This window comes from Alligator mississippiensis, chromosome 15 (assembly GCF_030867095.1).
Source record: "Alligator mississippiensis isolate rAllMis1 chromosome 15, rAllMis1, whole genome shotgun sequence".
NCBI lineage: Eukaryota > Metazoa > Chordata > Crocodylia > Alligatoridae > Alligator > Alligator mississippiensis.
In genome coordinates this window covers 10,799,821-10,824,785 of record NC_081838.1, presented here as the reverse complement: position 1 = coordinate 10,824,785, position 24,965 = coordinate 10,799,821, and the positions used below count along the sequence as shown (strand labels likewise).

Here is a 24,965-nt window from a genome sequence, read left to right as displayed (position 1 = left end):
CGCCCTGCACCTTCTCCACCTTCCCGGGGCTGACCTGCTTTGACACCCGCAACAGGCGTCAGGGAGTGTGCCGGCCCAAGCAGAGCGCCAAGGCTCGCTCCCTGGGTGCGCGGGCAAGCCCCAGGCCGCGCGCTGCTTGGGCTTTTGGCCTTGGGAAAGATGAAGCCGGCAGGCCGCGCCCAGCAGGGGAGCGCCGCACCGCGGGCCCCTCGCCTGCCTCGGCCCCTGCGCAAGTGCCGCGCTGCCACGTGCAGGCTTCGCCGAGGGACGAGAGGGAAGCAGCGAGAGAGGCGGGGAATTTGGAGACGGTCCCTGGGTTGCGGCACTAGCCAAAGCCAAGGCCCAGGAAGGGAGTGTGTGCCAATTGTCCCCCACTGCACTGGCTCTTGTGCGCTTCCTGCCTCCTGGGGCCCGCCTGCCTGGAGCCCCAGGCCCAGGGGCACTCCAGCTGGCCCCTGCCCCTTGGCACCGCGTGCTGCGGCCTGTGTCAGCAGCCCCGGAGGCCCAGGCGGCGGGCCGGCAAGGGCCAATGCTGGCTGCCCTGGGCCTTGAGGCCAGCTGAGGTCCCGCGGGAGCAGCTCCAGGCGCCTTGCAGCCGCCAGCACCTTCCGCAGGGCCACGGCAACCAGGCCGCTGCCTCGGGCGGGAGGCTTGGTCGTGGAGGGGGCTCCCTAGCCAGCTGGGGGCTGTGCAAAAGGGAGCCTCCCCGTCGGGGAGTTGAACCCCGGTCTCCCGCGTGACAGGCGGGGATACTCACCGCTATACTAACGGGGAAAGGCCGCAGAACAGAAAACACCCGCCCCGCCAGCCCCGGGCTGGCCTTGCTTTGGCGGGGATGCCGGCCTGGGCAGGGCAGGCTGTGCAGCCCTTGCTTTGGGCTGGGCTGGGCTGGGCTGGGCTGGGCTGGGCTGGGCTGGGCTGGGGAGGGCAGCAGATGGGCAGGTGCCCGGGCAAGCGGCCTGAGGGTGCTGGGCTCTTGTGGCTGGCGCGGCCAGAGGCAGCCTTCCAGCAAGGCTGCCTCCCTGGCCAGGATGGCAAGGACGCTGGGGAACAGCTGGCCTTGCAGGGCGTGAGCCGAAGGCAGGTGGCCTGGCCCAGGCTTTGTCCAGGGCCCCCACAGGGGCTTGGTGCCACGTGTGCTGGGGCTGGCCTCGAGTGGAGGGGCTGGCTGGCCCTGCTTCCGCCCGGGGCTGCCTTGCCTCTGGGCTTTTGAGGGCCAGGGCCTGGGGCCCAGGCTGTGCAGCCAGGGCTGGAGGACCTGGCAACGGGGTGCCATTGCAGAGGCGTGGGGCGGAGGCCGGGCTGCCTGCCTCTTTTGCTGGTGGTAGCTGTGGCCGAGAGGTTAAGGCGATGGGCTCGAAATCCATTGGGGTCTCCCTGCACAGGTTCGAATCCTCTCAGCTACGTGCTGGGCTTCGTGCTTGTGTGGCAGCCGGCTCCTTTTGCAGCTGGAGCCTGGGCAAGGCAGGAGCGCGGGACGGCGCCCTGCACCTTCTCCACCTTCCCGGGGCTGACCTGCTTTGACACCCGCAGCAGGCGTCAGGGAGTGTGCCGGCCCAAGCAGAGCGCCAAGGCTCGCTCCCTGGGTGCGCGGGCAAGCCCCAGGCCGCGCGCTGCTTGGGCTTTTGGCCTTGGGAAAGATGAAGCCGGCAGGCCGCGCCCAGCAGGGGAGCGCCGCACCGCGGGCCCCTCGCCTGCCTCGGCCCCTGCGCAAGTGCCGCGCTGCCACGTGCAGGCTTCGCCGAGGGACGAGAGGGAAGCAGCGAGAGAGGCGGGGAATTTGGAGACGGTCCCTGGGTTGCGGCACTAGCCAAAGCCAAGGCCCAGGAAGGGAGTGTGTGCCAATTGTCCCCCACTGCACTGGCTCTTGTGCGCTTCCTGCCTCCTGGGGCCCGCCTGCCTGGAGCCCCAGGCCCAGGGGCACTCCAGCTGGCCCCTGCCCCTTGGCACCGCGTGCTGCGGCCTGTGTCAGCAGCCCCGGAGGCCCAGGCGGCGGGCCGGCAAGGGCCAATGCTGGCTGCCCTGGGCCTTGAGGCCAGCTGAGGTCCCGCAGGAGCAGCTCCAGGCGCCTTGCAGCCGCCAGCACCTTCCGCAGGGCCACGGCAACCAGGCCGCTGCCTCGGGCGGGAGGCTTGGTCGTGGAGGGGGCTCCCTAGCCAGCTGGGGGCTGTGCAAAAGGGAGCCTCCCCGTCGGGGAGTTGAACCCTGGTCTCCCGCGTGACAGGCAGGGATACTCACCGCTATACTAACGGGGAAAGGCCGCAGGACAGAAACCACCCGCCCCGCCAGCCCCGGGCTGGCCTTGCTTTGGCGGGGCTGCCGGCCTGGGCAGGGCAGGCTGTGCAGCCCTTGCTTTGGGCTGGGCTGGGCTGGGCTGGGCTGGGCTGGGCTGGGGAGGGCAGCAGATGGGCAGGTGCCCGGGCAAGCGGCCTGAGGGTGCTGGGCTCTTGTGGCTGGCGTGGCCAGAGGCAGCCTCCCAGCAAGGCTGCCTCCCTGGCCAGGATGGCAAGGACGCTGGGGAACAGCTGGCCTTGCAGGGCGTGAGCCGAAGGCAGGTGGCCTGGCCCAGGCTTTGTCCAGGGCCCCCACAGGGGCTTGGTGCCACGTGTGCTGGGGCTGGCCTCGAGTGGAGGGGCTGGCTGGCCCTGCTTCCGCCCGGGGCTGCCTTGCCTCTGGGCTTTTGAGGGCCAGGGCCTGGGGCCCAGGCTGTGCAGCCAGGGCTGGAGGACCTGGCAACGGGGTGCCATTGCAGAGGCGTGGGGCGGAGGCCGGGCTGCCTGCCTCTTTTGCTGGTGGTAGCTGTGGCCGAGAGGTTAAGGCGATGGGCTAGAAATCCATTGGGGTCTCGCTGTACAGGTTCGAATCCTGTCAGCTACGTGCTGGGCTTCGTGCTTGTGTGGCAGCCGGCTCCTTTTGCAGCTGGAGCCTGGGCAAGGCAGGAGCGCGGGACGGCGCCCTGCACCTTCTCCACCTTCCCGGGGCTGACCTGCTTTGACACCCGCAACAGGCGTCAGGGAGTGTGCCGGCCCAAGCAGAGCGCCAAGGCTCGCTCCCTGGGTGCGCGGGCAAGCCCCAGGCCGCGCGCTGCTTGGGCTTTTGGCCTTGGGAAAGATGAAGCCGGCAGGCCGCGCCCAGCAGGGGAGCGCCGCACCGCGGGCCCCTCGCCTGCCTCGGCCCCTGCGCAAGTGCCGCGCTGCCACGTGCAGGCTTCGCCGAGGGACGAGAGGGAAGCAGCGAGAGAGGCGGGGAATTTGGAGACGGTCCCTGGGTTGCGGCACTAGCCAAAGCCAAGGCCCAGGAAGGGAGTGTGTGCCAATTGTCCCCCACTGCACTGGCTCTTGTGCGCTTCCTGCCTCCTGGGGCCCGCCTGCCTGGAGCCCCAGGCCCAGGGGCACTCCAGCTGGCCCCTGCCCCTTGGCACCGCGTGCTGCGGCCTGTGTCAGCAGCCCCGGAGGCCCAGGCGGCGGGCCGGCAAGGGCCAATGCTGGCTGCCCTGGGCCTTGAGGCCAGCTGAGGTCCCGCGGGAGCAGCTCCAGGCACCTTGCAGCCGCCAGCACCTTCCGCAGGGCCACGGCAACCAGGCCGCTGCCTCGGGCGGGAGGCTTGGTCGTGGAGGGGGCTCCCTAGCCAGCTGGGGGCTGTGCAAAAGGGAGCCTCCCCGTCGGGGAGTTGAACCCCGGTCTCCCACGTGACAGGCGGGGATACTCACCGCTATACTAACGGGGAAAGGCCAGAGGACAGAAAACACCCGCCCCGCCAGCCCCGGGCTGGCCTTGCTTTGGCGGGGCTGCCGGCCTGGGCAGGGCAGGCTGTGCAGCCCTTGCTTTGGGCTGGGCTGGGCTGGGCTGGGCTGGGCTGGGCTGGGGAGGGCAGCAGATGGGCAGGTGCCTGGGCAAGCGGCCTGAGGGTGCTGGGCTCTTGTGGCTGGCGCGGCCAGAGGCAGCCTTCCAGCAAGGCTGCCTCCCTGGCCAGGATGGCAAGGACGCTGGGGAACAGCTGGCCTTGCAGGGCGTGAGCCAAAGGCAGGTGGCCTGGCCCAGGCTTTGTCCAGGGCCCCCACAGGGGCTTGGTGCCACGTGTGCTGGGGCTGGCCTCGAGTGGAGGGGCTGGCTGGCCCTGCTTCCGCCCGGGGCTGCCTTGCCTCTGGGCTTTTGAGGGCCAGGGCCTGGGGCCCAGGCTGTGCAGCCAGGGCTGGAGGACCTGGCAACGGGGTGCCATTGCAGAGGCGTGGGGCGGAGGCCGGGCTGCCTGCCTCTTTTGCTGGTGGTAGCTGTGGCCGAGAGGTTAAGGCGATGGGCTAGAAATCCATTGGGGTCTCCCTGCACAGGTTCGAATTCTGTCCGCTATGTGCTGGGCTTCGTGCTTGTGTGGCAGCCGGCTCCTTTCGCACCTGGAGCCTGGGCAAGGCAGGAGCGCGGGACGGCGCCCTGCACCTTCTCCACCTTCCCGGGGCTGACCTGCTTTGACACCCGCAGCAGGCGTTAGGGAGTGTGCCGGCCGAAGCAGAGCGCCAAGGCTCGCTCCCTGGGTGCGCGGGCAAGCCCCAGGCCGCGCGCTGCTTGGGCTTTTGGCCTTGGGAAAGATGAAGCCGGCAGGCCGCGCCCAGCAGGGGAGCGCCGCACCGCGGGCCCCTCGCCTGCCTCGGCCCCTGCGCAAGTGCCGCGCTGCCACGTGCAGGCTTCGCCGAGGGACGAGAGGGAAGCAGCGAGAGAGGCGGGGAATTTGGAGACGGTCCCTGGGTTGCGGCACTAGCCAAAGCCAAGGCCCAGGAAGGGAGTGTGTGCCAATTGTCCCCCACTGCACTGGCTCTTGTGCGCTTCCTGCCTCCTGGGGCCCGCCTGCCTGGAGCCCCAGGCCCAGAGGCACTCCAGCTGGCCCCTGCCCCTTGGCACCGTGTGCTGCGGCCTGTGTCAGCAGCCCCGGAGGCCCAGGCGGCGGGCCGGCAAGGGCCAATGCTGGCTGCCCTGGGCCTTGAGGCCAGCTGAGGTCCCGCGGGAGCAGCTCCAGGCGCCTTGCAGCCGCCAGCACCTTCCGCAGGGCCACGGCAACCAGGCCGCTGCCTCGGGCGGGAGGCTTGGTCGTGGAGGGGGCTCCCTAGCCAGCTGGGGGCTGTGCAAAAGGGAGCCTCCCCGTCGGGGAGTTGAACCCCGGTCTCCCGCGTGACAGGCGGGGATACTCACCGCTATACTAACGGGGAAAGGCCAGAGGACAGAAAACACCCGCCCCGCCAGCCCCGGGCTGGCCTTGCTTTGGCGGGGCTGCCGGCCTGGGCAGGGCAGGCTGTGCAGCCCTTGCTTTGGGCTGGGCTGGGCTGGGCTGGGCTGGGCTGGGCTGGGCTGGGGAGGGCAGCAGATGGGCAGGTGCCCGGGCAAGCGGCCTGAGGGTGCTGGGCTCTTGTGGCTGGCGTGGCCAGAGGCAGCCTCCCAGCAAGGCTGCCTCCCTGGCCAGGATGGCAAGGACGCTGGGGAACAGCTGGCCTTGCAGGGCGTGAGCCGAAGGCAGGTGGCCTGGCCCAGGCTTTGTCCAGGGCCCCCACAGGGGCTTGGTGCCACGTGTGCTGGGGCTGGCCTCGAGTGGAGGGGCTGGCTGGCCCTGCTTCCGCCCGGGGCTGCCTTGCCTCTGGGCTTTTGAGGGCCAGGGCCTGGGGCCCAGGCTGTGCAGCCAGGGCTGGAGGACCTGGCAACGGGGTGCCATTGCAGAGGCGTGGGGCGGAGGCCGGGCTGCCTGCCTCTTTTGCTGGTGGTAGCTGTGGCCGAGAGGTTAAGGCGATGGGCTAGAAATCCATTGGGGTCTCGCTGCACAGGTTCGAATCCTGTCAGCTACGTGCTGGGCTTCGTGCTTGTGTGGCAGCCGGCTCCTTTTGCAGCTGGAGCCTGGGCAAGGCAGGAGCGCGGGACGGCGCCCTGCACCTTCTCCACCTTCCCGGGGCTGACCTGCTTTGACACCCGCAACAGGCGTCAGGGAGTGTGCCGGCCCAAGCAGAGCGCCAAGGCTCGCTCCCTGGGTGCGCGGGCAAGCCCCAGGCCGCGCGCTGCTTGGGCTTTTGGCCTTGGGAAAGATGAAGCCGGCAGGCCGCGCCCAGCAGGGGAGCGCCGCACCGCGGGCCCCTCGCCTGCCTCGGCCCCTGCGCAAGTGCCGCGCTGCCACGTGCAGGCTTCGCCGAGGGACGAGAGGGAAGCAGCGAGAGAGGCGGGGAATTTGGAGACGGTCCCTGGGTTGCGGCACTAGCCAAAGCCAAGGCCCAGGAAGGGAGTGTGTGCCAATTGTCCCCCACTGCACTGGCTCTTGTGCGCTTCCTGCCTCCTGGGGCCCGCCTGCCTGGAGCCCCAGGCCCAGGGGCACTCCAGCTGGCCCCTGCCCCTTGGCACCGCGTGCTGCGGCCTGTGTCAGCAGCCCCGGAGGCCCAGGCGGCGGGCCGGCAAGGGCCAATGCTGGCTGCCCTGGGCCTTGAGGCCAGCTGAGGTCCCGCGGGAGCAGCTCCAGGCGCCTTGCAGCCGCCAGCACCTTCCGCAGGGCCACGGCAACCAGGCCGCTGCCTCGGGCGGGAGGCTTGGTCGTGGAGGGGGCTCCCTAGCCAGCTGGGGGCTGTGCAAAAGGGAGCCTCCCCGTCGGGGAGTTGAACCCCGGTCTCCCGCGTGACAGGCGGGGATACTCACCGCTATACTAACGGGGAAAGGCCAGAGGACAGAAAACACCCGCCCCGCCAGCCCCGGGCTGGCCTTGCTTTGGCGGGGCTGCCGGCCTGGGCAGGGCAGGCTGTGCAGCCCTTGCTTTGGGCTGGGCTGGGCTGGGCTGGGCTGGGCTGGGCTGGGGAGGGCAGCAGATGGGCAGGTGCCTGGGCAAGCGGCCTGAGGGTGCTGGGCTCTTGTGGCTGGCGCGGCCAGAGGCAGCCTTCCAGCAAGGCTGCCTCCCTGGCCAGGATGGCAAGGACGCTGGGGAACAGCTGGCCTTGCAGGGCGTGAGCCAAAGGCAGGTGGCCTGGCCCAGGCTTTGTCCAGGGCCCCCACAGGGGCTTGGTGCCACGTGTGCTGGGGCTGGCCTCGAGTGGAGGGGCTGGCTGGCCCTGCTTCCGCCCGGGGCTGCCTTGCCTCTGGGCTTTTGAGGGCCAGGGCCTGGGGCCCAGGCTGTGCAGCCAGGGCTGGAGGACCTGGCAACGGGATGCCATTGCAGAGGCGTGGGGCGGAGGCCGGGCTGCCTGCCTCTTTTGCTGGTGGTAGCTGTGGCCGAGAGGTTAAGGCGATGGGCTAGAAATCCATTGGGGTCTCCCTGCACAGGTTCGAATTCTGTCCGCTATGTGCTGGGCTTCGTGCTTGTGTGGCAGCCGGCTCCTTTCGCACCTGGAGCCTGGGCAAGGCAGGAGCGCGGGACGGCGCCCTGCACCTTCTCCACCTTCCCGGGGCTGACCTGCTTTGACACCCGCAGCAGGCGTTAGGGAGTGTGCCGGCCGAAGCAGAGCGCCAAGGCTCGCTCCCTGGGTGCGCGGGCAAGCCCCAGGCCGCGCGCTGCTTGGGCTTTTGGCCTTGGGAAAGATGAAGCCGGCAGGCCGCGCCCAGCAGGGGAGCGCCGCACCGCGGGCCCCTCGCCTGCCTCGGCCCCTGCGCAAGTGCCGCGCTGCCACGTGCAGGCTTCGCCGAGGGACGAGAGGGAAGCAGCGAGAGAGGCGGGGAATTTGGAGACGGTCCCTGGGTTGCGGCACTAGCCAAAGCCAAGGCCCAGGAAGGGAGTGTGTGCCAATTGTCCCCCACTGCACTGGCTCTTGTGCGCTTCCTGCCTCCTGGGGCCCGCCTGCCTGGAGCCCCAGGCCCAGAGGCACTCCAGCTGGCCCCTGCAACTTGGCACCGTGTGCTGCGGCCTGTGTCAGCAGCCCCGGAGGCCCAGGCGGCGGGCCGGCAAGGGCCAATGCTGGCTGCCCTGGGCCTTGAGGCCAGCTGAGGTCCCGCGGGAGCAGCTCCAGGCGCCTTGCAGCCGCCAGCACCTTCCGCAGGGCCACGGCAACCAGGCCGCTGCCTCGGGCGGGAGGCTTGGTCGTGGAGGGGGCTCCCTAGCCAGCTGGGGGCTGTGCAAAAGGGAGCCTCCCCGTCGGGGAGTTGAACCCCGGTCTCCCGCGTGACAGGCGGGGATACTCACCGCTATACTAACGGGGAAAGGCCAGAGGACAGAAAACACCCGCCCCGCCAGCCCCGGGCTGGCCTTGCTTTGGCGGGGCTGCCGGCCTGGGCAGGGCAGGCTGTGCAGCCCTTGCTTTGGGCTGGGCTGGGCTGGGCTGGGCTGGGCTGGGCTGGGCTGGGGAGGGCAGCAGATGGGCAGGTGCCCGGGCAAGCGGCCTGAGGGTGCTGGGCTCTTGTGGCTGGCGTGGCCAGAGGCAGCCTCCCAGCAAGGCTGCCTCCCTGGCCAGGATGGCAAGGACGCTGGGGAACAGCTGGCCTTGCAGGGCGTGAGCCGAAGGCAGGTGGCCTGGCCCAGGCTTTGTCCAGGGCCCCCACAGGGGCTTGGTGCCACGTGTGCTGGGGCTGGCCTCGAGTGGAGGGGCTGGCTGGCCCTGCTTCCGCCCGGGGCTGCCTTGCCTCTGGGCTTTTGAGGGCCAGGGCCTGGGGCCCAGGCTGTGCAGCCAGGGCTGGAGGACCTGGCAACGGGGTGCCATTGCAGAGGCGTGGGGCGGAGGCCGGGCTGCCTGCCTCTTTTGCTGGTGGTAGCTGTGGCCGAGAGGTTAAGGCGATGGGCTAGAAATCCATTGGGGTCTCGCTGCACAGGTTCGAATCCTGTCAGCTACGTGCTGGGCTTCGTGCTTGTGTGGCAGCCGGCTCCTTTTGCAGCTGGAGCCTGGGCAAGGCAGGAGCGCGGGACGGCGCCCTGCACCTTCTCCACCTTCCCGGGGCTGACCTGCTTTGACACCCGCAACAGGCGTCAGGGAGTGTGCCGGCCCAAGCAGAGCGCCAAGGCTCGCTCCCTGGGTGCGCGGGCAAGCCCCAGGCCGCGCGCTGCTTGGGCTTTTGGCCTTGGGAAAGATGAAGCCGGCAGGCCGCGCCCAGCAGGGGAGCGCCGCACCGCGGGCCCCTCGCCTGCCTCGGCCCCTGCGCAAGTGCCGCGCTGCCACGTGCAGGCTTCGCCGAGGGACGAGAGGGAAGCAGCGAGAGAGGCGGGGAATTTGGAGACGGTCCCTGGGTTGCGGCACTAGCCAAAGCCAAGGCCCAGGAAGGGAGTGTGTGCCAATTGTCCCCCACTGCACTGGCTCTTGTGCGCTTCCTGCCTCCTGGGGCCCGCCTGCCTGGAGCCCCAGGCCCAGGGGCACTCCAGCTGGCCCCTGCCCCTTGGCACCGCGTGCTGCGGCCTGTGTCAGCAGCCCCGGAGGCCCAGGCGGCGGGCCGGCAAGGGCCAATGCTGGCTGCCCTGGGCCTTGAGGCCAGCTGAGGTCCCGCGGGAGCAGCTCCAGGCGCCTTGCAGCCGCCAGCACCTTCCGCAGGGCCACGGCAACCAGGCCGCTGCCTCGGGCGGGAGGCTTGGTCGTGGAGGGGGCTCCCTAGCCAGCTGGGGGCTGTGCAAAAGGGAGCCTCCCCGTCGGGGAGTTGAACCCCGGTCTCCCGCGTGACAGGCGGGGATACTCACCGCTATACTAACGGGGAAAGGCCAGAGGACAGAAAACACCCGCCCCGCCAGCCCCGGGCTGGCCTTGCTTTGGCGGGGCTGCCGGCCTGGGCAGGGCAGGCTGTGCAGCCCTTGCTTTGGGCTGGGCTGGGCTGGGCTGGGCTGGGCTGGGCTGGGGAGGGCAGCAGATGGGCAGGTGCCTGGGCAAGCGGCCTGAGGGTGCTGGGCTCTTGTGGCTGGCGCGGCCAGAGGCAGCCTTCCAGCAAGGCTGCCTCCCTGGCCAGGATGGCAAGGACGCTGGGGAACAGCTGGCCTTGCAGGGCGTGAGCCAAAGGCAGGTGGCCTGGCCCAGGCTTTGTCCAGGGCCCCCACAGGGGCTTGGTGCCACGTGTGCTGGGGCTGGCCTCGAGTGGAGGGGCTGGCTGGCCCTGCTTCCGCCCGGGGCTGCCTTGCCTCTGGGCTTTTGAGGGCCAGGGCCTGGGGCCCAGGCTGTGCAGCCAGGGCTGGAGGACCTGGCAACGGGATGCCATTGCAGAGGCGTGGGGCGGAGGCCGGGCTGCCTGCCTCTTTTGCTGGTGGTAGCTGTGGCCGAGAGGTTAAGGCGATGGGCTAGAAATCCATTGGGGTCTCCCTGCACAGGTTCGAATTCTGTCCGCTATGTGCTGGGCTTCGTGCTTGTGTGGCAGCCGGCTCCTTTCGCACCTGGAGCCTGGGCAAGGCAGGAGCGCGGGACGGCGCCCTGCACCTTCTCCACCTTCCCGGGGCTGACCTGCTTTGACACCCGCAGCAGGCGTTAGGGAGTGTGCCGGCCGAAGCAGAGCGCCAAGGCTCGCTCCCTGGGTGCGCGGGCAAGCCCCAGGCCGCGCGCTGCTTGGGCTTTTGGCCTTGGGAAAGATGAAGCCGGCAGGCCGCGCCCAGCAGGGGAGCGCCGCACCGCGGGCCCCTCGCCTGCCTCGGCCCCTGCGCAAGTGCCGCGCTGCCACGTGCAGGCTTCGCCGAGGGACGAGAGGGAAGCAGCGAGAGAGGCGGGGAATTTGGAGACGGTCCCTGGGTTGCGGCACTAGCCAAAGCCAAGGCCCAGGAAGGGAGTGTGTGCCAATTGTCCCCCACTGCACTGGCTCTTGTGCGCTTCCTGCCTCCTGGGGCCCGCCTGCCTGGAGCCCCAGGCCCAGAGGCACTCCAGCTGGCCCCTGCCCCTTGGCACCGTGTGCTGCGGCCTGTGTCAGCAGCCCCGGAGGCCCAGGCGGCGGGCCGGCAAGGGCCAATGCTGGCTGCCCTGGGCCTTGAGGCCAGCTGAGGTCCCGCGGGAGCAGCTCCAGGCGCCTTGCAGCCGCCAGCACCTTCCGCAGGGCCACGGCAACCAGGCCGCTGCCTCGGGCGGGAGGCTTGGTCGTGGAGGGGGCTCCCTAGCCAGCTGGGGGCTGTGCAAAAGGGAGCCTCCCCGTCGGGGAGTTGAACCCCGGTCTCCCGCGTGACAGGCGGGGATACTCACCGCTATACTAACGGGGAAAGGCCAGAGGACAGAAAACACCCGCCCCGCCAGCCCCGGGCTGGCCTTGCTTTGGCGGGGCTGCCGGCCTGGGCAGGGCAGGCTGTGCAGCCCTTGCTTTGGGCTGGGCTGGGCTGGGCTGGGCTGGGCTGGGCTGGGCTGGGCTGGGGAGGGCAGCAGATGGGCAGGTGCCCGGGCAAGCGGCCTGAGGGTGCTGGGCTCTTGTGGCTGGCGTGGCCAGAGGCAGCCTCCCAGCAAGGCTGCCTCCCTGGCCAGGATGGCAAGGACGCTGGGGAACAGCTGGCCTTGCAGGGCGTGAGCCGAAGGCAGGTGGCCTGGCCCAGGCTTTGTCCAGGGCCCCCACAGGGGCTTGGTGCCACGTGTGCTGGGGCTGGCCTCGAGTGGAGGGGCTGGCTGGCCCTGCTTCCGCCCGGGGCTGCCTTGCCTCTGGGCTTTTGAGGGCCAGGGCCTGGGGCCCAGGCTGTGCAGCCAGGGCTGGAGGACCTGGCAACGGGGTGCCATTGCAGAGGCGTGGGGCGGAGGCCGGGCTGCCTGCCTCTTTTGCTGGTGGTAGCTGTGGCCGAGAGGTTAAGGCGATGGGCTAGAAATCCATTGGGGTCTCGCTGCACAGGTTCGAATCCTGTCAGCTACGTGCTGGGCTTCGTGCTTGTGTGGCAGCCGGCTCCTTTTGCAGCTGGAGCCTGGGCAAGGCAGGAGCGCGGGACGGCGCCCTGCACCTTCTCCACCTTCCCGGGGCTGACCTGCTTTGACACCCGCAACAGGCGTCAGGGAGTGTGCCGGCCCAAGCAGAGCGCCAAGGCTCGCTCCCTGGGTGCGCGGGCAAGCCCCAGGCCGCGCTCTGCTTGGGCTTTTGGCCTTGGGAAAGATGAAGCCGGCAGGCCGCGCCCAGCAGGGGAGCGCCGCACCGCGGGCCCCTCGCCTGCCTCGGCCCCTGCGCAAGTGCCGCGCTGCCACGTGCAGGCTTCGCCGAGGGACGAGAGGGAAGCAGCGAGAGAGGCGGGGAATTTGGAGACGGTCCCTGGGTTGCGGCACTAGCCAAAGCCAAGGCCCAGGAAGGGAGTGTGTGCCAATTGTCCCCCACTGCACTGGCTCTTGTGCGCTTCCTGCCTCCTGGGGCCCGCCTGCCTGGAGCCCCAGGCCCAGGGGCACTCCAGCTGGCCCCTGCCCCTTGGCACCGCGTGCTGCGGCCTGTGTCAGCAGCCCCGGAGGCCCAGGCGGCGGGCCGGCAAGGGCCAATGCTGGCTGCCCTGGGCCTTGAGGCCAGCTGAGGTCCCGCGGGAGCAGCTCCAGGCGCCTTGCAGCCGCCAGCACCTTCCGCAGGGCCACGGCAACCAGGCCGCTGCCTCGGGCGGGAGGCTTGGTCGTGGAGGGGGCTCCCTAGCCAGCTGGGGGCTGTGCAAAAGGGAGCCTCCCCGTCGGGGAGTTGAACCCCGGTCTCCCGCGTGACAGGCGGGGATACTCACCGCTATACTAACGGGGAAAGGCCAGAGGACAGAAAACACCCGCCCCGCCAGCCCCGGGCTGGCCTTGCTTTGGCGGGGCTGCCGGCCTGGGCAGGGCAGGCTGTGCAGCCCTTGCTTTGGGCTGGGCTGGGCTGGGCTGGGCTGGGCTGGGCTGGGGAGGGCAGCAGATGGGCAGGTGCCCGGGCAAGCGGCCTGAGGGTGCTGGGCTCTTGTGGCTGGCGCGGCCAGAGGCAGCCTTCCAGCAAGGCTGCCTCCCTGGCCAGGATGGCAAGGACGCTGGGGAACAGCTGGCCTTGCAGGGCGTGAGCCAAAGGCAGGTGGCCTGGCCCAGGCTTTGTCCAGGGCCCCCACAGGGGCTTGGTGCCACGTGTGCTGGGGCTGGCCTCGAGTGGAGGGGCTGGCTGGCCCTGCTTCCGCCCGGGGCTGCCTTGCCTCTGGGCTTTTGAGGGCCAGGGCCTGGGGCCCAGGCTGTGCAGCCAGGGCTGGAGGACCTGGCAACGGGGTGCCATTGCAGAGGCGTGGGGCGGAGGCCGGGCTGCCTGCCTCTTTTGCTGGTGGTAGCTGTGGCCGAGAGGTTAAGGCGATGGGCTAGAAATCCATTGGGGTCTCCCTGCACAGGTTCGAATTCTGTCCGCTATGTGCTGGGCTTCGTGCTTGTGTGGCAGCCGGCTCCTTTTGCACCTGGAGCCTGGGCAAGGCAGGAGCGCGGGACGGCGCCCTGCACCTTCTCCACCTTCCCGGGGCTGACCTGCTTTGACACCCGCAGCAGGCGTTAGGGAGTGTGCCGGCCGAAGCAGAGCGCCAAGGCTCGCTCCCTGGGTGCGCGGGCAAGCCCCAGGCCGCGCGCTGCTTGGGCTTTTGGCCTTGGGAAAGATGAAGCCGGCAGGCCGCGCCCAGCAGGGGAGCGCCGCACCGCGGGCCCCTCGCCTGCCTCGGCCCCTGCGCAAGTGCCGCGCTGCCACGTGCAGGCTTCGCCGAGGGACGAGAGGGAAGCAGCGAGAGAGGCGGGGAATTTGGAGACGGTCCCTGGGTTGCGGCACTAGCCAAAGCCAAGGCCCAGGAAGGGAGTGTGTGCCAATTGTCCCCCACTGCACTGGCTCTTGTGCGCTTCCTGCCTCCTGGGGCCCGCCTGCCTGGAGCCCCAGGCCCAGAGGCACTCCAGCTGGCCCCTGCCCCTTGGCACCGCGTGCTGCGGCCTGTGTCAGCAGCCCCGGAGGCCCAGGCGGCGGGCCGGCAAGGGCCAATGCTGGCTGCCCTGGGCCTTGAGGCCAGCTGAGGTCCCGCGGGAGCAGCTCCAGGCGCCTTGCAGCCGCCAGCACCTTCCGCAGGGCCACGGCAACCAGGCCGCTGCCTCGGGCGGGAGGCTTGGTCGTGGAGGGGGCTCCCTAGCCAGCTGGGGGCTGTGCAAAAGGGAGCCTCCCCGTTGGGGAGTTGAACCCCGGTCTCCCGCGTGACAGGCGGGGATACTCACCGCTATACTAACGGGGAAAGGCCAGAGGACAGAAAACACCCGCCCCGCCAGCCCCGGGCTGGCCTTGCTTTGGCGGGGCTGCCGGCCTGGGCAGGGCAGGCTGTGCAGCCCTTGCTTTGGGCTGGGCTGGGCTGGGCTGGGCTGGGCTGGGCTGGGCTGGGCTGGGGAGGGCAGCAGATGGGCAGGTGCCCGGGCAAGCGGCCTGAGGGTGCTGGGCTCTTGTGGCTGGCGCGGCCAGAGGCAGCCTTCCAGCAAGGCTGCCTCCCTGGCCAGGATGGCAAGGACGCTGGGGAACAGCTGGCCTTGCAGGGCGTGAGCCGAAGGCAGGTGGCCTGGCCCAGGCTTTGTCCAGGGCCCCCACAGGGGCTTGGTGCCACGTGTGCTGGGGCTGGCCTCGAGTGGAGGGGCTGGCTGGCCCTGCTTCCGCCCGGGGCTGCCTTGCCTCTGGGCTTTTGAGGGCCAGGGCCTGGGGCCCAGGCTGTGCAGCCAGGGCTGGAGGACCTGGCAACGGGGTGCCATTGCAGAGGCGAGGGGCGGAGGCCGGGCTGCCTGCCTCTTTTGCTGGTGGTAGCTGTGGCCGAGAGGTTAAGGCGATGGGCTCGAAATCCATTGGGGTCTCCCTGCACAGGTTCGAATCCTCTCAGCTACGTGCTGGGCTTCGTGCTTGTGTGGCAGCCGGCTCCTTTTGCAGCTGGAGCCTGGGCAAGGCAGGAGCGCGGGACGGCGCCCTGCACCTTCTCCACCTTCCCGGGGCTGACCTGCTTTGACACCCGCAGCAGGCGTCAGGGAGTGTGCCGGCCCAAGCAGAGCGCCAAGGCTCGCTCCCTGGGTGCGCGGGCAAGCCCCAGGCTGCGCGCTGCTTGGGCTTTTGGCCTTGGGAAAGATGAAGCCGGCAGGCCGCGCCCAGCAGGGGAGCGCCGCACCGCGGGCCCCTCGCCTGCCTCGGCCCCTGCGCAAGTGCCGCGCTGCCACGTGCAGGCTTCGCCGAGGGACGAGAGGGAAGCAGCGAGAGAGGCGGGGAATTTGGAGACGGTCCCTGGGTTGCGGCACTAGCCAAAGCCAAGGCCCAGGAAGGGAGTGTGTGCCAATTGTCCCCCACTGCACTGGCTCTTGTGCGCTTCCTGCCTCCTGGGGCCCGCCTGCCTGGAGCCCCAGGCCCAGGGGCACTCCAGCTGGCCCCTGCCCCTTGGCACCGCGTGCTGCGGCCTGTGTCAGCAGCCCCGGAGGCCCAGGCGGCGGGCCGGCAAGGGCCAATGCTGGCTGCCCTGGGCCTTGAGGCCAGCTGAGGTCCCGCAGGAGCAGCTCCAGGCGCCTTGCAGCCGCCAGCACCTTCCGCAGGGCCACGGCAACCAGGCCGCTGCCTCGGGCGGGAGGCTTGGTCGTGGAGGGGGCTCCCTAGCCAGCTGGGGGCTGTGCAAAAGGGAGCCTCCCCGTCGGGGAGTTGAACCCCGGTCTCCCGCGTGACAGGCAGGGATACTCACCGCTATACTAACGGGGAAAGGCCGCAGGACAGAAACCACCCGCCCCGCCAGCCCCGGGCTGGCCTTGCTTTGGCGGGGCTGCCGGCCTGGGCAGGGCAGGCTGTGCAGCCCTTGCTTTGGGCTGGGCTGGGCTGGGCTGGGCTGGGCTGGGCTGGGCTGGGCTGGGCTGGGGAGGGCAGCAGATGGGCAGGTGCCCGGGCAAGCGGCCTGAGGGTGCTGGGCTCTTGTGGCTGGCGTGGCCAGAGGCAGCCTCCCAGCAAGGCTGCCTCCCTGGCCAGGATGGCAAGGACGCTGGGGAACAGCTGGCCTTGCAGGGCGTGAGCCGAAGGCAGGTGGCCTGACCCAGGCTTTGTCCAGGGCCCCCACAGGGGCTTGGTGCCACGTGTGCTGGGGCTGGCCTCGAGTGGAGGGGCTGGCTGGCCCTGCTTCCGCCCGGGGCTGCCTTGCCTCTGGGCTTTTGAGGGCCAGGGCCTGGGGCCCAGGCTGTGCAGCCAGGGCTGGAGGACCTGGCAACGGGGTGCCATTGCAGAGGCGTGGGGCGGAGGCCGGGCTGCCTGCCTCTTTTGCTGGTGGTAGCTGTGGCCGAGAGGTTAAGGCGATGGGCTAGAAATCCATTGGGGTCTCGCTGTACAGGTTCGAATCCTGTCAGCTACGTGCTGGGCTTCGTGCTTGTGTGGCAGCCGGCTCCTTTTGCAGCTGGAGCCTGGGCAAGGCAGGAGCGCGGGACGGCGCCCTGCACCTTCTCCACCTTCCCGGGGCTGACCTGCTTTGACACCCGCAACAGGCGTCAGGGAGTGTGCCGGCCCAAGCAGAGCGCCAAGGCTCGCTCCCTGGGTGCGCGGGCAAGCCCCAGGCCGCGCGCTGCTTGGGCTTTTGGCCTTGGGAAAGATGAAGCCGGCAGGCCGCGCCCAGCAGGGGAGCGCCGCACCGCGGGCCCCTCGCCTGCCTCGGCCCCTGCGCAAGTGCCGCGCTGCCACGTGCAGGCTTCGCCGAGGGACGAGAGGGAAGCAGCGAGAGAGGCGGGGAATTTGGAGACGGTCCCTGGGTTGCGGCACTAGCCAAAGCCAAGGCCCAGGAAGGGAGTGTGTGCCAATTGTCCCCCACTGCACTGGCTCTTGTGCGCTTCCTGCCTCCTGGGGCCCGCCTGCCTGGAGCCCCAGGCCCAGGGGCACTCCAGCTGGCCCCTGCCCCTTGGCACCGCGTGCTGCGGCCTGTGTCAGCAGCCCCGGAGGCCCAGGCGGCGGGCCGGCAAGGGCCAATGCTGGCTGCCCTGGGCCTTGAGGCCAGCTGAGGTCCCGCGGGAGCAGCTCCAGGCGCCTTGCAGCCGCCAGCACCTTCCGCAGGGCCACGGCAACCAGGCCGCTGCCTCGGGCGGGAGGCTTGGTCGTGGAGGGGGCTCCCTAGCCAGCTGGGGGCTGTGCAAAAGGGAGCCTCCCCGTCGGGGAGTTGAACCCCGGTCTCCCGCGTGACAGGCGGGGATACTCACCGCTATACTAACGGGGAAAGGCCAGAGGACAGAAAACACCCGCCCCGCCAGCCCCGGGCTGGCCTTGCTTTGGCGGGGCTGCCGGCCTGGGCAGGGCAGGCTGTGCAGCCCTTGCTTTGGGCTGGGCTGGGCTGGGCTGGGCTGGGCTGGGCTGGGGAGGGCAGCAGATGGGCAGGTGCCCGGGCAAGCGGCCTGAGGGTGCTGGGCTCTTGTGGCTGGCGCGGCCAGAGGCAGCCTTCCAGCAAGGCTGCCTCCCTGGCCAGGATGGCAAGGACGCTGGGGAACAGCTGGCCTTGCAGGGCGTGAGCCAAAGGCAGGTGGCCTGGCCCAGGCTTTGTCCAGGGCCCCCACAGGGGCTTGGTGCCACGTGTGCTGGGGCTGGCCTCGAGTGGAGGGGCTGGCTGGCCCTGCTTCCGCCCGGGGCTGCCTTGCCTCTGGGCTTTTGAGGGCCAGGGCCTGGGGCCCAGGCTGTGCAGCCAGGGCTGGAGGACCTGGCAACGGGGTGCCATTGCAGAGGCGTGGGGCGGAGGCCGGGCTGCCTGCCTCTTTTGCTGGTGGTAGCTGTGGCCGAGAGGTTAAGGCGATGGGCTAGAAATCCATTGGGGTCTCCCTGCACAGGTTCGAATTCTGTCCGCTATGTGCTGGGCTTCGTGCTTGTGTGGCAGCCGGCTCCTTTCGCACCTGGAGCCTGGGCAAGGCAGGAGCGCGAGACGGCGCCCTGCACCTTCTCCACCTTCCCGGGGCTGACCTGCTTTGACACCCGCAGCAGGCGTTAGGGAGTGTGCCGGCCGAAGCAGAGCGCCAAGGCTCGCTCCCTGGGTGCGCGGGCAAGCCCCAGGCCGCGCGCTGCTTGGGCTTTTGGCCTTGGGAAAGATGAAGCCGGCAGGCCGCGCCCAGCAGGGGAGCGCCGCACCGCGGGCCCCTCGCCTGCCTCGGCCCCTGCGCAAGTGCCGCGCTGCCACGTGCAGGCTTCGCCGAGGGACGAGAGGGAAGCAGCGAGAGAGGCGGGGAATTTGGAGACGGTCCCTGGGTTGCGGCACTAGCCAAAGCCAAGGCCCAGGAAGGGAGTGTGTGCCAATTGTCCCCCACTGCACTGGCTCTTGTGCGCTTCCTGCCTCCTGGGGCCCGCCTGCCTGGAGCCCCAGGCCCAGAGGCACTCCAGCTGGCCCCTGCCCCTTGGCACCGCGTGCTGCGGCCTGTGTCAGCAGCCCCGGAGGCCCAGGCGGCGGGCCGGCAAGGGCCAATGCTGGCTGCCCTGGGCCTTGAGGCCAGCTGAGGTCCCGTGGGAGCAGCTCCAGGCGCCTTGCAGCCGCCAGCACCTTCCGCAGGGCCACGGCAACCAGGCCGCTGCCTCGGGCGGGAGGCTTGGTCGTGGAGGGGGCTCCCTAGCCAGCTGGGGGCTGTGCAAAAGGGAGCCTCCCCGTCGGGGAGTTGAACCCCGGTCTCCCGCGTGACAGGCGGGGATACTCACCGCTATACTAACGGGGAAAGGCCAGAGGACAGAAAACACCCGCCCCGCCAGCCCCGGGCTGGCCTTGCTTTGGCGGGGCTGCCGGCCTGGGCAGGGCAGGCTGTGCAGCCCTTGCTTTGGGCTGGGCTGGGCTGGGCTGGGCTGGGCTGGGCTGGGCTGGGGAGGGCAGCAGATGGGCAGGTGCCCGGGCAAGCGGCCTGAGGGTGCTGGGCTCTTGTGGCTGGCGCAGCCAGAGGCAGCCTTCCAGCAAGGCTGCCTCCCTGGCCAGGATGGCAAGGACGCTGGGGAACAGCTGGCCTTGCAGGGCGTGAGCCAAAGGCAGGTGGCCTGGCCCAGGCTTTGTCCAGGGCCCCCACAGGGGCTTGGTGCCACGTGTGCTGGGGCTGGCCTCGAGTGGAGGGGCTGGCTGGCCCTGCTTCCGCCCGGGGCTGCCTTGCCTCTGGGCTTTTGAGGGCCAGGGCCTGGGGCCCAGGCTGTGCAGCCAGGGCTGGAGGACCTGGCAACGGGGTGCCATTGCAGAGGCGTGGGGCGGAGGCCGGGCTGCCTGCCTCTTTTGCTGGTGGTAGCTGTGGCCGAGAGGTTAAGGCGATGGGCTAGAAATCCATTGGGGTCTCCCTGCACAGGTTCGAATTCTGTCCGCTATGTGCTGGGCTTCGTGCTTGTGTGGCAGCCGGCTCCTTTCGCACCTGGAGCCTGGGCAAGGCAGGAGCGCGGGACGGCGCCCTGCACCTTCTCCACCTTCCCGGGGCTGACCTGCTTTGACACCCGCAGCAGGCGTTAGGGAGTGTGCCGGCCGAAGCAGAGCGCCAAGGCTCGCTCCCTGGGTGCGCGGGCAAGCCCCAGGCCGCGCGCTGCTTGGGCTTTTGGCCTTGGGAAAGATGAAGCCGGCAGGCCGCGCCCAGCAGGGGAGCGCCGCACCGCGGGCCCCTCGCCTGCCTCGGCCCCTGCGCAAGTGCCGCGCTGCCACGTGCAGGCTTCGCCGAGGGACGAGAGGGAAGCAGCGAGAGAGGCGGGGAATTTGGAGACGGTCCCTGGGTTGCGGCACTAGCCAAAGCCAAGGCCCAGGAAGGGAGTGTGTGCCAATTGTCCCCCACTGCACTGGCTCTTGTGCGCTTCCTGCCTCCTGGGGCCCGCCTGCCTGGAGCCCCAGGCCCAGAGGCACTCCAGCTGGCCCCTGCCCCTTGGCACCGCGTGCTGCGGCCTGTGTCAGCAGCCCCGGAGGCCCAGGCGGCGGGCCGGCAAGGGCCAATGCTGGCTGCCCTGGGCCTTGAGGCCAGCTGAGGTCCCGCGGGAGCAGCTCCAGGCGCCTTGCAGCCGCCAGCACCTTCCGCAGGGCCACGGCAACCAGGCCGCTGCCTCGGGCGGGAGGCTTGGTCGTGGAGGGGGCTCCCTAGCCAGCTGGGGGCTGTGCAAAAGGGAGCCTCCCCGTCAGGGAGTTGAACCCCGGTCTCCCGCGTGACAGGCGGGGATACTCACCGCTATACTAACGGGGAAAGGCCAGAGGACAGAAAACACCCGCCCCGCCAGCCCCGGGCTGGCCTTGCTTTGGCGGGGCTGCCGGCCTGGGCAGGGCAGGCTGTGCAGCCCTTGCTTTGGGCTGGGCTGGGCTGGGCTGGGCTGGGCTGGGCTGGGCTGGGGAGGGCAGCAGATGGGCAGGTGCCCGGGCAAGCGGCCTGAGGGTGCTGGGCTCTTGTGGCTGGCGTGGCCAGAGGCAGCCTCCCAGCAAGGCTGCCTCCCTGGCCAGGATGGCAAGGACGCTGGGGAACAGCTGGCCTTGCAGGGCGTGAGCCGAAGGCAGGTGGCCTGGCCCAGGCTTTGTCCAGGGCCCCCACAGGGGCTTGGTGCCACGTGTGCTGGGGCTGGCCTCGAGTGGAGGGGCTGGCTGGCCCTGCTTCCGCCCGGGGCTGCCTTGCCTCTGGGCTTTTGAGGGCCAGGGCCTGGGGCCCAGGCTGTGCAGCCAGGGCTGGAGGACCTGGCAACGGGGTGCCATTGCAGAGGCGTGGGGCGGAGGCCGGGCTGCCTGCCTCTTTTGCTGGTGGTAGCTGTGGCCGAGAGGTTAAGGCGATGGGCTCGAAATCCATTGGGGTCTCCCTGCACAGGTTCGAATCCTGTCAGCTACGTGCTGGGCTTCGTGCTTGTGTGGCAGCCGGCTCCTTTTGCAGCTGGAGCCTGGGCAAGGCAGGAGCGCGGGACGGCGCCCTGCACCTTCTCCACCTTCCCGGGGCTGACCTGCTTTGACACCCGCAGCAGGCGTCAGGGAGTGTGCCGGCCCAAGCAGAGCGCCAAGGCTCGCTCCCTGGGTGCGCGGGCAAGCCCCAGGCCGCGCGCTGCTTGGGCTTTTGGCCTTGGGAAAGATGAAGCCGGCAGGCCGCGCCCAGCAGGGGAGCGCCGCACCGCGGGCCCCTCGCCTGCCTCGGCCCCTGCGCAAGTGCCGCGCTGCCACGTGCAGGCTTCGCCGAGGGACGAGAGGGAAGCAGCGAGAGAGGCGGGGAATTTGGAGACGGTCCCTGGGTTGCGGCACTAGCCAAAGCCAAGGCCCAGGAAGGGAGTGTGTGCCAATTGTCCCCCACTGCACTGGCTCTTGTGCGCTTCCTGCCTCCTGGGGCCCGCCTGCCTGGAGCCCCAGGCCCAGGGGCACTCCAGCTGGCCCCTGCCCCTTGGCACCGCGTGCTGCGGCCTGTGTCAGCAGCCCCGGAGGCCCAGGCGGCGGGCCGGCAAGGGCCAATGCTGGCTGCCCTGGGCCTTGAGGCCAGCTGAGGTCCCGCGGGAGCAGCTCCAGGCGCCTTGCAGCCGCCAGCACCTTCCGCAGGGCCACGGCAACCAGGCCGCTGCCTCGGGCGGGAGGCTTGGTCGTGGAGGGGGCTCCCTAGCCAGCTGGGGGCTGTGCAAAAGGGAGCCTCCCCGTCGGGGAGTTGAACCCCAGTCTCCCGCGTGACAGGCGGGGATACTCACCGCTATACTAACGGGGAAAGGACGCAGGATAGAAACCACCCGCCCCGCCAGCCCCGGGCTGGCCTTGCTTTGGCGGGGCTGCCGGCCTGGGCAGGGCAGGCTGTGCAGCCCTTGCTTTGGGCTGGGCTGGGCTGGGCTGGGCTGGGCTGGGCTGGGGAGGGCAGCAGATGGGCAGGTGCCCGGGCAAGCGGCCTGAGGGTGCTGGGCTCTTGTGGCTGGCGCGGCCAGAGGCAGCCTTCCAGCAAGGCTGCCTCCCTGGCCAGGATGGCAAGGACGCTGGGGAACAGCTGGCCTTGCAGGGCGTGAGCCGAAGGCAGGTGGCCTGGCCCAGGCTTTGTCCAGGGCCCCCACAGGGGCTTGGTGCCACGTGTGCTGGGGCTGGCCTCGAGTGGAGGGGCTGGCTGGCCCTGCTTCCGCCCGGGGCTGCCTTGCCTCTGGGCTTTTGAGGGCCAGGGCCTGGGGCCCAGGCTGTGCAGCCAGGGCTGGAGGACCTGGCAACGGGGTGCCATTGCAGAGGCGAGGGGCGGAGGCCGGGCTGCCTGCCTCTTTTGCTGGTGGTAGCTGTGGCCGAGAGGTTAAGGCGATGGGCTCGAAATCCATTGGGGTCTCCCTGCACAGGTTCGAATCCTCTCAGCTACGTGCTGGGCTTCGTGCTTGTGTGGCAGCCGGCTCCTTTTGCAGCTGGAGCCTGGGCAAGGCAGGAGCGCGGGACGGCGCCCTGCACCTTCTCCACCTTCCCGGGGCTGACCTGCTTTGACACCCGCAGCAGGCGTCAGGGAGTGTGCCGGCCCAAGCAGAGCGCCAAGGCTCGCTCCCTGGGTGCGCGGGCAAGCCCCAGGCTGCGCGCTGCTTGGGCTTTTGGCCTTGGGAAAGATGAAGCCGGCAGGCCGCGCCCAGCAGGGGAGCGCCGCACCGCGGGCCCCTCGCCTGCCTCGGCCCCTGCGCAAGTGCCGCGCTGCCACGTGCAGGCTTCGCAAAGGGACGAGAGGGAAGCAGCGAGAGAGGCGGGGAATTTGGAGACGGTCCCTGGGTTGCGGCACTAGCCAAAGCCAAGGCCCAGGAAGGGAGTGTGTGCCAATTGTCCCCCACTGCACTGGCTCTTGTGCGCTTCCTGCCTCCTGGGGCCCGCCTGCCTGGAGCCCCAGGCCCAGGGGCACTCCAGCTGGCCCCTGCCCCTTGGCACCGCGTGCTGCGGCCTGTGTCAGCAGCCCCGGAGGCCCAGGCGGCGGGCCGGCAAGGGCCAATGCTGGCTGCCCTGGGCCTTGAGGCCAGCTGAGGTCCCGCAGGAGCAGCTCCAGGCGCCTTGCAGCCGCCAGCACCTTCCGCAGGGCCACGGCAACCAGGCCGCTGCCTCGGGCGGGAGGCTTGGTCGTGGAGGGGGCTCCCTAGCCAGCTGGGGGCTGTGCAAAAGGGAGCCTCCCCGTCGGGGAGTTGAACCCCGGTCTCCCGCGTGACAGGCAGGGATACTCACCGCTATACTAACGGGGAAAGGCCGCAGGACAGAAACCACCCGCCCCGCCAGCCCCGGGCTGGCCTTGCTTTGGCGGGGCTGCCGGCCTGGGCAGGGCAGGCTGTGCAGCCCTTGCTTTGGGCTGGGCTGGGCTGGGCTGGGCTGGGCTGGGCTGGGCTGGGCTGGGCTGGGCTGGGGAGGGCAGCAGATGGGCAGGTGCCCGGGCAAGCGGCCTGAGGGTGCTGGGCTCTTGTGGCTGGCGTGGCCAGAGGCAGCCTCCCAGCAAGGCTGCCTCCCTGGCCAGGATGGCAAGGACGCTGGGGAACAGCTGGCCTTGCAGGGCGTGAGCCGAAGGCAGGTGGCCTGACCCAGGCTTTGTCCAGGGCCCCCACAGGGGCTTGGTGCCACGTGTGCTGGGGCTGGCCTCGAGTGGAGGGGCTGGCTGGCCCTGCTTCCGCCCGGGGCTGCCTTGCCTCTGGGCTTTTGAGGGCCAGGGCCTGGGGCCCAGGCTGTGCAGCCAGGGCTGGAGGACCTGGCAACGGGGTGCCATTGCAGAGGCGTGGGGCGGAGGCCGGGCTGCCTGCCTCTTTTGCTGGTGGTAGCTGTGGCCGAGAGGTTAAGGCGATGGGCTAGCAATCCATTGGGGTCTCGCTGTACAGGTTCGAATCCTGTCAGCTACGTGCTGGGCTTCGTGCTTGTGTGGCAGCCGGCTCCTTTTGCAGCTGGAGCCTGGGCAAGGCAGGAGCGCGGGACGGCGCCCTGCACCTTCTCCACCTTCCCGGGGCTGACCTGCTTTGACACCCGCAACAGGCGTCAGGGAGTGTGCCGGCCGAAGCAGAGCGCCAAGGCTCGCTCCCTGGGTGCGCGGGCAAGCCCCAGGCCGCGCGCTGCTTGGGCTTTTGGCCTTGGGAAAGATGAAGCCGGCAGGCCGCGCCCAGCAGGGGAGCGCCGCACCGCGGGCCCCTCGCCTGCCTCGGCCCCTGCGCAAGTGCCGCGCTGCCACGTGCAGGCTTCGCCGAGGGACGAGAGGGAAGCAGCGAGAGAGGCGGGGAATTTGGAGACGGTCCCTGGGTTGCGGCACTAGCCAAAGCCAAGGCCCAGGAAGGGAGTGTGTGCCAATTGTCCCCCACTGCACTGGCTCTTGTGTGCTTCCTGCCTCCTGGGGCCCGCCTGCCTGGAGCCCCAGGCCCAGGGGCACTCCAGCTGGCCCCTGCCCCTTGGCACCGCGTGCTGCGGCCTGTGTCAGCAGCCCCGGAGGCCCAGGCGGCGGGACGGCAAGGGCCAATGCTGGCTGCCCTGGGCCTTGAGGCCAGCTGAGGTCCCGCGGGAGCAGCTCCAGGCGCCTTGCAGCCGCCAGCACCTTCCGCAGGGCCACGGCAACCAGGCCGCTGCCTCGGGCGGGAGGCTTGGTCGTGGAGGGGGCTCCCTAGCCAGCTGGGGGCTGTGCAAAAGGGAGCCTCCCCGTCAGGGAGTTGAACCCCGGTCTCCCGCGTGACAGGCGGGGATACTCACCGCTATACTAACGGGGAAAGGCCAGAGGACAGAAAACACCCGCCCCGCCAGCCCCGGGCTGGCCTTGCTTTGGCGGGGCTGCCGGCCTGGGCAGGGCAGGCTGTGCAGCCCTTGCTTTGGGCTGGGCTGGGCTGGGCTGGGCTGGGCTGGGCTGGGGAGGGCAGCAGATGGGCAGGTGCCCGGGCAAGCGGCCTGAGGGTGCTGGGCTCTTGTGGCTGGCGCGGCCAGAGGCAGCCTTCCAGCAAGGCTGCCTCCCTGGCCAGGATGGCAAGGACGCTGGGGAACAGCTGGCCTTGCAGGGCGTGAGCCAAAGGCAGGTGGCCTGGCCCAGGCTTTGTCCAGGGCCCCCACAGGGGCTTGGTGCCACGTGTGCTGGGGCTGGCCTCGAGTGGAGGGGCTGGCTGGCCCTGCTTCCGCCCGGGGCTGCCTTGCCTCTGGGCTTTTGAGGGCCAGGGCCTGGGGCCCAGGCTGTGCAGCCAGGGCTGGAGGACCTGGCAACGGGGTGCCATTGCAGAGGCGTGGGGCGGAGGCCGGGCTGCCTGCCTCTTTTGCTGGTGGTAGCTGTGGCCGAGAGGTTAAGGCGATGG

At 70.4% G+C, this 24,965-nt stretch overlaps 19 non-coding genes across 19 annotated transcripts; 10 read left to right on the top strand and 9 right to left on the bottom strand.

Moving 5' to 3' along the window:
• Positions 1-702: 702 nt before the first annotated feature.
• TRNAD-GUC (transfer RNA aspartic acid (anticodon GUC)) lies at positions 703-774 on the bottom strand. Its single transcript has one exon. It is a non-coding gene; the product is annotated as a tRNA-Asp (tRNA).
• Positions 775-1,324: 550 nt separating this feature from the next.
• Positions 1,325-1,406, top strand: TRNAS-CGA (transfer RNA serine (anticodon CGA)). The gene has a single exon. It is a non-coding gene; the product is annotated as a tRNA-Ser (tRNA).
• Positions 1,407-2,795: 1,389 nt separating this feature from the next.
• Positions 2,796-2,877, top strand: TRNAS-AGA (transfer RNA serine (anticodon AGA)). Its single transcript has one exon. It is a non-coding gene; the product is annotated as a tRNA-Ser (tRNA).
• A 2,248-nt stretch (positions 2,878-5,125) lies between these two features.
• TRNAD-GUC (transfer RNA aspartic acid (anticodon GUC)) lies at positions 5,126-5,197 on the bottom strand. The gene has a single exon. It is a non-coding gene; the product is annotated as a tRNA-Asp (tRNA).
• A 545-nt stretch (positions 5,198-5,742) lies between these two features.
• On the top strand, positions 5,743-5,824 carry TRNAS-AGA (transfer RNA serine (anticodon AGA)). The gene has a single exon. It is a non-coding gene; the product is annotated as a tRNA-Ser (tRNA).
• Positions 5,825-6,601: 777 nt separating this feature from the next.
• TRNAD-GUC (transfer RNA aspartic acid (anticodon GUC)) lies at positions 6,602-6,673 on the bottom strand. The gene has a single exon. It is a non-coding gene; the product is annotated as a tRNA-Asp (tRNA).
• A 1,399-nt stretch (positions 6,674-8,072) lies between these two features.
• On the bottom strand, positions 8,073-8,144 carry TRNAD-GUC (transfer RNA aspartic acid (anticodon GUC)). The gene has a single exon. It is a non-coding gene; the product is annotated as a tRNA-Asp (tRNA).
• Positions 8,145-8,689: 545 nt separating this feature from the next.
• On the top strand, positions 8,690-8,771 carry TRNAS-AGA (transfer RNA serine (anticodon AGA)). Its single transcript has one exon. It is a non-coding gene; the product is annotated as a tRNA-Ser (tRNA).
• A 777-nt stretch (positions 8,772-9,548) lies between these two features.
• TRNAD-GUC (transfer RNA aspartic acid (anticodon GUC)) lies at positions 9,549-9,620 on the bottom strand. Its single transcript has one exon. It is a non-coding gene; the product is annotated as a tRNA-Asp (tRNA).
• Positions 9,621-11,019: 1,399 nt separating this feature from the next.
• On the bottom strand, positions 11,020-11,091 carry TRNAD-GUC (transfer RNA aspartic acid (anticodon GUC)). The gene has a single exon. It is a non-coding gene; the product is annotated as a tRNA-Asp (tRNA).
• A 550-nt stretch (positions 11,092-11,641) lies between these two features.
• Positions 11,642-11,723, top strand: TRNAS-AGA (transfer RNA serine (anticodon AGA)). Its single transcript has one exon. It is a non-coding gene; the product is annotated as a tRNA-Ser (tRNA).
• A 777-nt stretch (positions 11,724-12,500) lies between these two features.
• On the bottom strand, positions 12,501-12,572 carry TRNAD-GUC (transfer RNA aspartic acid (anticodon GUC)). The gene has a single exon. It is a non-coding gene; the product is annotated as a tRNA-Asp (tRNA).
• Positions 12,573-14,593: 2,021 nt separating this feature from the next.
• On the top strand, positions 14,594-14,675 carry TRNAS-CGA (transfer RNA serine (anticodon CGA)). The gene has a single exon. It is a non-coding gene; the product is annotated as a tRNA-Ser (tRNA).
• A 1,404-nt stretch (positions 14,676-16,079) lies between these two features.
• Positions 16,080-16,161, top strand: TRNAS-AGA (transfer RNA serine (anticodon AGA)). Its single transcript has one exon. It is a non-coding gene; the product is annotated as a tRNA-Ser (tRNA).
• Positions 16,162-16,938: 777 nt separating this feature from the next.
• TRNAD-GUC (transfer RNA aspartic acid (anticodon GUC)) lies at positions 16,939-17,010 on the bottom strand. The gene has a single exon. It is a non-coding gene; the product is annotated as a tRNA-Asp (tRNA).
• A 1,399-nt stretch (positions 17,011-18,409) lies between these two features.
• TRNAD-GUC (transfer RNA aspartic acid (anticodon GUC)) lies at positions 18,410-18,481 on the bottom strand. Its single transcript has one exon. It is a non-coding gene; the product is annotated as a tRNA-Asp (tRNA).
• A 2,021-nt stretch (positions 18,482-20,502) lies between these two features.
• Positions 20,503-20,584, top strand: TRNAS-CGA (transfer RNA serine (anticodon CGA)). The gene has a single exon. It is a non-coding gene; the product is annotated as a tRNA-Ser (tRNA).
• A 1,389-nt stretch (positions 20,585-21,973) lies between these two features.
• TRNAS-CGA (transfer RNA serine (anticodon CGA)) lies at positions 21,974-22,055 on the top strand. The gene has a single exon. It is a non-coding gene; the product is annotated as a tRNA-Ser (tRNA).
• Positions 22,056-23,464: 1,409 nt separating this feature from the next.
• TRNAA-AGC (transfer RNA alanine (anticodon AGC)) lies at positions 23,465-23,546 on the top strand. The gene has a single exon. It is a non-coding gene; the product is annotated as a tRNA-Ala (tRNA).
• The last annotated feature ends 1,419 nt before the right edge of the window (positions 23,547-24,965 follow it).